Here is a 10,431-nt window from a genome sequence, read left to right as displayed (position 1 = left end):
ACAGACTCATGCTGAAGAGCAGGATAGTATCTTTTGACAGTAGGCAATTCGGGGCAGGATTCAACCACCAAGTCCCATCCATCAGTGCAAGGTATGAAAACGGTTCCCTAGTACAGGTGTTCCCAACAAAATTTTCTCGAGGACCCCTCATCGAGCCGCTATTGTGACAAGGACCCCCATTAACTAATCCTAAAATTAAAAAGTGAGAGCCAAATTAAGAGTATTTTTATAAGAGTCCAGGGAGGAGGGAGGAGAATGGAGAAGACAGGGTACCTGCACAGTAGCGCACAAATGAAGCCAACGCGCGCAAAGCATCTTGGGGAGGTGAGCATTAGTAGAATGCGCGCGCTGCCTCTTTGCAAAACAGTAGTGTTTGTAAAGCGCCACCTAACGGCATACAGCAGAACTACTGCCTCTATCTAATTCTAGTTTTGCGCTAGACTCTGCTCATGCAGGAAGCGGCCAAAACAAAAAATCTGTTATCATACGAAATATATTTAATATATTTTTTTATTCTAATAGCATCTTGCGGCCCCCTCTGGCATAGCTCGCAGACCCCTGGGGGTCCCCGGACCACCTGTTGGGAACCGCTGCCCTAGTAAGTAAAATAGCTTCTGTTACCACATTGTTTGGTACTGAATCATCTACAATGTGGTAAGGTAAACACGGACACTTAAATGATTTCCCTTGAAAATTACAGCATACGTGCAAAAGGCAGTTTTCAAATGTTGGCAGATTGAATGGCTTTAATTAAAACAAATACCAAAAACCATTGCTGAACAACTTTCATTAAAAAGAAAGCTGACTTTGAATTCATAGAACAAAACACACATTTTAATCCAGCAGCTATTGTTTCTCATTCATGCAGACATGGTCAGATTAATGCTTAAAATGTTTTCCTGAAGTTCTGCAACTATATTGTTGTGCACGTCCTAGTCTCCAAGTAGTAAGAGACTCCAGAAGTTCCAGCTCTTAACCAGGGTTCTGTTTTCCTTGGTCAGAGGAGACTGCACTAATATGAATGGAGGCTTTAAAACTTGCAGGTGTCTTTGATACTTTTCCAAACTTGATCCTGCACAGGTTGCCCGCTGTTCTGGACAGTCCACACCACTGCATGGGAACAGCCAGGAATTATTCATCAGCTACAACAATCATCTGCTGAAATCATGTTGCCGTTTCAAGGGAGGAAGCGGAGACTTGCCCTATAGGCTACTACCACTTTTGTGCTACTGCTCAAAGCTGTTGGGGGGGGGGGCATTAGGCAATTGTTTCAGTCTCAAATGCAACTAATTAGTAAGCTACACAGCGCCTTCCGGGCACACGCAATTCAGGGCCGTCTCAAGCATGACGGGCGCCCTGGCGCTGTGGTGCGGAGATCGCTCTGGCGCCCCCGCCCTGGTGGGTGGGCGGGCGCAGCGCCCCCCTGCCGGCCCGGCGCCACCCAGCCTACCCCTAGAGCCGGCCTTGACGCAATTACATAGTAGTACACATGTTTAGCACAGTGTCTCTTTCACCTGTGTAGTAAAAAAACCAGTTTCTGAGAAGGTCCTCAGTAGAATCTTGTTAACATTCGTCTCATACATTTCTGAAATGTGTTTTTCTGGAATTTCATGCCAGCTTATTTAGAATCATTGAACCATGGAACCGTGGAGTTGGAAATGACCCCAAGGGTCACCTAGTTCTGCAATGCAGAAATCTTAACTAAAGCATCCATGACTGATGGCCCCCAACCTCTGCTTAAAAACCTCCAAGCCCACCACCTTCTGAGGGAGTCTGTTCCACTGTTGAATAGCTCTTTCCATCAGAAGGTTTTTCCTGATACTTAGTCAGAATCTCCTTTCTTGTAACTTGAAGCCACTGGCTCGGGTCCTAGCCTCCAGAGCAGGAGAAAACAAGCTTGCTAAAAGAAACGCTTCAAATTTTAAAAATTGCACTCCCAGAAAGTCTAGTGAAATGAGTTATCCCATCTCCAGTTTGCTACCATCTTCCCCTTTTGGCTATAAGCTGGTCTAAAAAACAACCAAAACGCATACTCTTCAGAAATCCACGCAAATACTTCATGTGGTCACAATTATTCTGTATTGGAAACGTCCCTAAGCAGAGACCCTTGAGCAACAGACGGGCTCAATTTGGCTGTGAGTGACATGTTGATAGCGCAAGCTGTCAATTTATAATGCGACAGTATTTCCTTCCTCCCCAGGAATGTTAGGGGGATACACCGGAAAACGTTTGAAGTCGCAAAGGACTTAAAATGATATCGCATCATCTCAGACAGCAACAATAAAGCTTAATCTTATTTTACAACAGAAAGTTTGCAAAAAGTTTGGCTCCAATCAGGCTCTCCGGAGCGGCAGCTTCTCTGCTCCACTAAAACATGACCTGCGGATGCTCCCTCTTCAACATGCTCTGCCAACAGCTATGATTACTCACAGCTACCCCATTAAGCACATTCTCTGACACTCTGAGGCTGCACAGCTCTATCAAGGTGATCTCTAAGTGGCACGCCACCGACAGCCCCTGATAACTAGAAGTTCAACCTCCCTTTGCTGCTTAGAGACCAGTCCAATGTACATTAACCTCTTGCTTTGGGTTTGTGTCCTTTCTTATGCCCTCCCTGTGTATAATTTTGGCACAAAAGGACACGCAACTCATCATTATTTTAGTGAACCTATCTGTTCTGTAATTGTAGGGGACTGGACTGGATGACCCTCAGGGTCCCTTCCAACTCTGCAATTCTATGGAAGGGTTCTGCAAATATTGGTATGCATCAGGGTGGCTCAATGGTTTGCCCAGTGGATTTGTGTTTAGGCAACTTGGAGACCAATGTCCACTCAGCCATAGATTCACTAGCAGAGGTCTCTCTCCCAGGCTCAGTTCCCTTTTTGTAAAATGCAAATAATGGCTTATTTCTAAGAAGACATATGGGAGAAGGATTATATTGGCTGCTCCTTTGCACTCTGATTGATTTTACAGCCCTATTGATATGTGTGCACATTTTTGTTCAGGGCTGAGACGGAACCTAGGAAGCTGACTTATACGGAGCCAAACCACTGGTCCATCTACCTCACTATTATCTACACTGGCTGGCAGGAGGTGCCAGGGATTGAACCTAGGGCATTCTGCATGCCAACCATGTGCTCCGCTACTGAACCACAGCCCAAGCCCAAGCAAGTAGAATACACAAGGCAGGGGTCAGCAAACTTTTTCAGCAGGGGGCCGGTCCACTGTCCCTCAGACCTTGTGGGGGGCCGGACTATATTTTGAAAAAGAATATGAATGAATTCCTATGCCCCACAAAAACCCCAGAGATGCATTTTAAATAAAAGGTCACATTCTACTCATGTCAAAACACCAGGCAGGCCCCACAAATAACCCAGAGATGCATATTAAATAAAAGGACACATTCTACTCATGTAAAAACATGCTGATTTCCAGACCGTCTGCGGGCCAGATTTAGAAGGCAATTGGGCTGCATCTGCCCCCGGGCCTTAGTTTGGGGACCCCTGCTCTATGGAATTCAGCTTCAAGTGAAGCTCAGAGTACAACTAAATGTACAGAGTTTTAAGTCAGTGGTTCCCAGTTTTTTGGGGGGAGGCACTGCCCTCTTGGTTCCATAAACACCCCCCAGGGCATGGGCATAGTAGCCAGGATTTTTCTTAGGGAGAGCAGAACCTCAGATTTGTATTGATTTTAATTGATTTAGGGTGTGGCAGCCGCCTCCCTTGGCCATGCCCCAGGGCCTCCTACCCTATAAGAAGCATTATTCAAAATGGCAGCTTGCACGACCCACTAAGGAAAATAACACCACAGTAAAATCCATTCAGAAAACAGAAATGGCACATTTATTCAAAATCCAGTTCAAACTACTGTATGTAGTTTAATTAATTCCAACAAAATCGATGAGCTTCATCCACTGATAGCTTTCCAAAGTCTGATATATCACATGTGGCAGATTGGATAAGCACCCCTACAGAGTCCTCACCCCCATATATCATATAGGGAACTGAGGTTATGAGTCAGGTCATGGCTGAAGAGGTATTTGAACTGAGGACAATCTCTGCAGTGCAAGCAAGTGCCAGGAGATGCAGTGGGACGCAGAATGAGACTTGGAACATGGACAAGACACTTGCAGGAGCAGCGACAGGTTTGGCGTCAGCTGAGCGGTGGGGGCAGGGAGTAGGAGACTTGTAGTAAAATCCACAAGCCCCACCAATTCACTCCCCACTCTAATGTTAGGCAAGCTATCTTCCCCCATAGCCTTATGAAAACGGCAGCTTCTGCAGCAGCAAAGTGAGGTCCTATGTGCTCTCCTATCTTTGAGCAGGAGGTAGGAGTGGGGCTGAGGTGTGTGTTGTGGGGACATGTCAGTGATTAAAGAAAGAGCTGGCAGGGGCGTTGGGAAGCTGTGTAGGGAATTATAGCAATTTCTGACAACCAATGATGGCCGAGATGGCAAGCATTTCCAATAAAGTTGTAACTTTATTAGAAACAACACTTTGTCTCAAAGGAGCAAGTATCTCAGCGACCCTTTTGCAGGAATATAACAATCGTGTTTCCTTTATTTATGCATTGCAACCTTTTCAAAAGTATCCCCCTCTGGATAACCAAAAGTCTTTCCTTTTTTTTTTATTAAGCCCCACAACAAACCGTGCCAGTTCTGAGCATGATAAACAGCTGAGATGTTTTCGCAAAGCAAAAAGAAAGAAAAAAGTCAAGTTATCTATATGTTACTCCAAAGGCAAGGAAAGTCAGGCTGCCAGTCTAGTAATTGCTGTCCCCTGACAGTCCCCCCCCCCCCCGACCAGGCTTTGCTGAAATGCCCTGACAAAGCAGAGGGACCAAATGCTGGCTGCCACCCTTCCCTTCGGACTGGAACTGGCAATCGCATCCCTCGCGGTCTGGGGCAGCCGCAGCAGCAGCTTCGGCTCCATCCCCTCCGTCGCTGGCCAGTTTGTCTCCAGTCACGAAAGCAGCAGCCTTTCCAAGGCAGCCAAAGGTGCCTGGCAGAGTTCAGTAGCTCTCACACTCCGCTCCCCGCCCGCTTCTCCGGCTCCTGCTGCGAGGATCAGGCTGTCTTTGGCAGGAGGAAGACCTTGGAAAGTTGCACACATTCCTGGTGCGAGGGATCAATCTGCTGCTTCCATTCTCTCTCTCTCGGAGGAAAGCACGGAATGGCTGCGCACGGGGGACTCTGGGACCACCGCGAGGGGAGGAGGGAAGCTCAGCCCCCTTCCCAGACGGCTATAAAGCCGCGACGGGCATCCTGCGAACTCCTCAGAGCAGAGCCAGGAGGCATCTGGCAGAGGGAGGGGGCAGTTCACCGACGGGACGAAGCGTCTCGGGCAATAAAGTCCCCACCCGACGAGCTCGGTCGGGGCTGCGGCGGAGGAAGGGTCCCCCGACGGCTTCCCGCGTCTCTCCACAGAAACCATTTTTAGGACTCCCACGGGCGTGCGCCCCCCATGGCGGAAGGCGGGAGCCGCGACGGGACGCCCGGCGCGTTACTCAAGAGCGCCGTCCAGCCGGCGCTGCTGCTTTCTTGCGTCCTGCTGCTGTACCTGTGGGCGAGGAGGAGCCCCCGGACGGCGGGCAAGAGCCTCCCCGGCCCCGTCGGGTGGCCGCTGCTGGGCAACGTGCTGCAACTGGGCCGCCTGCCGCACCTCACCTTTGGCGAGCTGGCGCGGCGCTACGGCGACATCTTCCAGCTGCGCCTGGGCCGGCGCGCCATCGTGGTGCTCAATGGGGAGGCGGCCATCCGACAGGCCCTGGTGCAGCAGGCCGTGCCCTTCGCGGACAGGCCCGACTTCCTCTCCTTCCGCCTGGTGTCCGGAGGCAAGAGCATGGCCTTCGGGCGCTACAGCGAGCGCTGGGGAGCGCAACGGCGGGTGGCGCACGCCACGCTGCGCGCCTTCTCGACGGCCAACACGCCCAGCAAGCAGCTCTTCGAGCAGCACGTGGCGGCCGAGGCGCAGGAGCTGATCGACGGCCTGCTGCGGCTGAGCCAGGGCGGCGCTTACGTCGACCCTTCGCCGCTCTTCGTCGTGGCCAACGCCAACGTGATGTGCGCCCTCTGCTTCGGGCAGCGCTACAGCCACGCCGACGGCGAGTTCCGCGCGCTGCTGAGCAGGAACCACCGCTTTGGACAGACGGTGGCGGCGGGCAGCTTGGTGGACGTGCTGCCCTGGCTGCAGGCCTTCCCCAACCCGGTGCGCAGCGTCTTCCGAGACTTTCAGGCGCTCAGCCGCGAGCTGTACGACTTCGTGTGCGCCAAAGTAGCGCAGCACCGCAGCACCTTCCAGCCCGGCGCCCCTCCGCGCCACATCAGCGACGCTATCCTGGAGTGCATGGAGCACGGCCCCGGCGCGCAGCAGGGGCTGGGAGGAGACTACGTCGAGGGCACGCTGGCTGACATGTTCGGCGCAGGTCAGGACACCACCTCCACCGCCCTGACGTGGGTGCTGCTGCTCCTTCTCAAGCACCCGCAGCTTCGACGGCAGCTGCAGGCGGACCTTGACCGGGTGGTAGGCCGCTCGCGGCTTCCGACGGGTGACGACCGCGCCTCCTTGCCTCGCCTGGAAGCCTTCCTCCACGAGACGCTCCGCTACAGCAGCTTCGTGCCCGTCACCATCCCGCACGCCACGGCCGCCGACGTGCTGCTCGACGGCTTCCACATTCCCAAGGGCACGGTGGTCTTCGTCAACCAGTGGTCCGTCAACCACGACCCGCTGCGCTGGAAGGACCCGCACGTCTTCGACCCGACGCGCTTCCTGGACGCCCGGCAAGAGAACGTCGACCGGGACCTCATGCACCGGGTCATGATCTTCTCGACGGGCAAGAGGCGCTGCATCGGCGACCAGCTCGCCAAACTGCAGCTCTTCCTCTTCACCGCCATCCTTCTGCAGCAGTGCGAGCTGGAAGCCAACCCGGCCGAGGAAATCACCTTGGAGTACGTCTACGGGCTGGTGCTCAAGCCCTTGCCTTACACGGTGTCCGTTTCCCGGCGAAGCGCTCTCCCTAACGGAGAGGAGGAGAGAGGGAGCCTCGGGGGGATCGTCGAGGGCGCCTCTTAGCAATGGCGCGGCCCTCCCCACCAGAAAGTTCTCCATAGCTCGAGGTCAGGCCCCTGCTGGCTTTTCAGAGCTGCCCTCTGCCAGAGGAAGTTAATGTTTTCCCCCACCAGTCCCTCTCCCCCTAACTTTCTGAAGCTCATGTCTTTCACACAGGGATGGGGAACCTGCCGCCCTCCCAGATGATGGTGGCTTGGCCTGAAGCTCCCATCCGCCACAGCCAGGATGGCCAGTGGTCAGCCAGGATGGGAGTTATAGTTCAGCAACATCTGGAGAGAGCCAAAGGTTCCTTTCCTCATCCCTGGCAGACATTGCGCTGTGGGAAGCTTAAACCTGCTGGGGGGGGCGTTGTTTCTGAGCCTGCGGTCAGTTTGCAGCCAAACTGCACAGCTCACCTGAGTGCTCCATGCAGAGTCCTCCAATCAAACATCTTAAATTTGAGATACATTGAGACTATTGTGACAGGGGGGGGGGAGAGAAACACATTATTGTGGTGTGGGAAATTCGCATCAGTTACTTCCTTTGGGATTGTGAAGTTTTGTAATAAATGCTCCTTTGAAGCAGGCAACCATGCAGACAGAAAAAGTTTCCTGGATTCTCCCAGCTCCCCCCTCCAAAAAAAAAAAGTGTCAAGAAGTTTGTCACCTAACAGTGTTGTTGATCAAAAAAAGAAGGTAAGGTTGTGTTATGTGGTAAGCATTTTTATAGGAAGCATTTATTTGGAAATAATGTGTAATCGGTGTGAAGAGTATCACAGTGACAATGCCTTTAACTTGCAGGTCCATCAGCTGGGAAATGACACTTAGGGGTGGCAGCACAGCACTTAGTTATTATGTATACATGTGCACAGTTGTCACTTGGAACAATCCCCATGCAGTTTTGTATCCCCTCCCACACTTGTCATATTTAAGCAGAACAAGAAGAGAGATACTCCTTACCAGTGGAAGGCAGGAGCAAGTAATCTGTGCTCTGACTTTGCTAAGAATTAACCCTGTGGCTCCATCCCATCTCAGAGGGTGAGTCGTATATAGAGTTATCTTTCATTCAAACAAACAAAAAAAGACATGGGGAAAACCTTTGGTTGGTTAGTGCTGCTAAATATGGGCCAAATTATTCATGTAGCAACCTCTCCCACTGCCACTAAAGTAGGTACAGGGAATCTGTAGCCCTCCAAATGTTGATTAACTACAATTCCCATAATCCCTTAATATTAGCCATGCTGGCTGCAAACAACATCCGGAGAGTCACAGTGCCCCATCAGAGGAAAGCAGCAGCAGTGGAGGGGACCACAACCCTTTCCTGTTCCATTGGCTTTATGCTGAAATTCCTCCACTCTCTGGGGTTGAGATACATGCCTATGACAGTTATGGTTGGAACACTGCCAGCTGTGGGGGGGAGCAACACAGAACATAAGATTAGCCAGTGGCCAAATCTAGCCCAGCATCCTGTTCTCACAGTGGCCAGCCAGATGCCTGTGGGAAACTTGCAAGCACGACTCCACGCACCAGAGCACTCTGCCCTCCTGTCGTTCCAGCAGTTGGTGTTTAGAAACAATACTGTCTCCAACTTCGGAGGAAGAGCACAGCCATCATATTAGCAGCCGCTGGAAAAATGGCAGGCAGGGGAAGGGTTAAGCAACTCTGATGCTTCTCTCAAAACCTGCTTTTTCTTAGAAGCACCTGGCAGCAGAAGCTTGCCACTTGTAGACCTAGTGCTCCTGCTCTGTTCTTGACCAAGCCTCTTTAGTGTCCATTAGTAGATCACTCAAGTTGCAGCACAGATGTGACACGTCTTGGCAGCTTTGTCACTTCCAGTTTGAGCAGAAATGTAAATGAAAATCTCCTTGTATAGTGTGCACACTCAGCCAGCTTGCCCCCTCCTAGCCAGGGAACAGGAAATACTTTGGCTGCATTTTTCTGCACTGGGTTTGTGGGAGAAACTGTTCTTTTTCTGTTATCAGTGGTTCCTACCTTGAAATTCAACTCGGAACCTACCAACTGTTTTTAATAAACGTTACCAGATGATTGATTAGAAATAGCATCTAGACCATTACGCTTTAACGTGATATGAAATCAAGACACTTAAATTTCCTCGTTTGCCAGTTCTACTCTTAACAGCATTTCCCCTGTACTCCATTGGGGATTGCATTCTCGCCGTGTGCCAGACCTCAGAATGGAGAGCCTCTTCCGTCTCCCACCTTCTTCCGATTTCCTTCCTCTTTGCCACTCACATGAAATTGGACCAGGGCCACAGATTGTCCACCACCACCACCCCGCACCTTCCAGCTTTTCCCACCCCCAAAAGCCGGTCATGTGGCTGCAGTTATGGTGGACAAAATACTCAGTACTCACAAGCCAGTTACTGTAGAGTTAAAACAAAATAAAATCTACGTCAGACCAACACGGCTACCTACCTCTTACTGTAGAGTTGTTCTACTGCCAGCATTGGAGGTGCTGTGGAGGAAGGAGTTGGAGATGCAGACTGTTTTGAGCCTGCTTGGCTTTCTGCCTGCACATTGGGTGCATGTGAGGTTGACGAGAAGAGCATCAGCCTAACACACTCCCCCATTTTACCGCATAGAAGTTAAGCACATGAAGGTCTTGCAAAAAGTAACCTGTGAAGCAGCCATATGCTTTGGAAGAAGCAAGGAGAACTGAACTCTTCTTAGTACAATGACGGTGACTCAACTGCACATTGCGCTGCTAGTTGTCTGTTATCAGGGTGATCAAAGATAAATAGGAGTTGGGAGTCCAAAAACACTGAGAGCCAGAGGTTCCCCATCCCTGTTTTAAACACAAGTGCAATCTGCACTTGTTTGCTTTTTGCTGAAAAGCAAGGAGTTAACTTGCATAGCTGTTTCTTCTTTCCAGCAGCCTTTATATTTGTCTAGTAAGCCACATATTCAGGAAAGGTTTTGAAATGCATAAATAATATAGCCTATTTTTGAATATACCTTTAGGCGTTTCCTTATTCCTATGTTTGGGTGAAGACCATAAGTAGCACTTTTAAAAATATTCTTTTGTATTAAACATTACTTGAGTGTTATTTAACATTTTTTAAAATGTGACTATTATTACCTCCGAATAAAGATGCTGTCACAATTGTCTGTCTTCTTGCAGCAAGGGATTAAAGAAATACAGAGATATCCTACACAAAGTAGAAGTTTCAGATGAGCGCAAATAGCAAGCACTTTGGCAAAGCCACATGGCTGTTCACTTACTGTCAGGAAAGCCACTGTCCAACCTTATTTCTCCAGCACCAGTAAGGTCACCATCAGTGGTAGTCAGAAACATTTTTCATGAATCCTCTCCTTTGAAGTGATTAAAAGTAAAAGTGCTGTCAATACCTATGAAAGTTAGCTGGA

General features: G+C 50.2%; 1 pseudogene across 1 annotated transcript; it reads left to right on the top strand.

Moving 5' to 3' along the window:
• The first annotated feature begins 4,599 nt into the window (after positions 1-4,599).
• LOC118075397 (cytochrome P450 1B1 pseudogene) lies at positions 4,600-10,168 on the top strand (annotated as a pseudogene). The gene has a single exon (XR_015950286.1). The product of XR_015950286.1 is annotated as a cytochrome P450 1B1 pseudogene (transcript).
• Positions 10,169-10,431: the final 263 nt, after the last annotated feature.

The sequence above is a fragment of the Zootoca vivipara genome, chromosome 1 (assembly GCF_965207765.1).
Source record: "Zootoca vivipara chromosome 1, rZooViv2.hap1.1, whole genome shotgun sequence".
NCBI lineage: Eukaryota > Metazoa > Chordata > Lepidosauria > Squamata > Lacertidae > Zootoca > Zootoca vivipara.
Note: the sequence above shows the minus strand (reverse complement) of the source record. Positions and strands in the feature narration are given on the sequence as shown.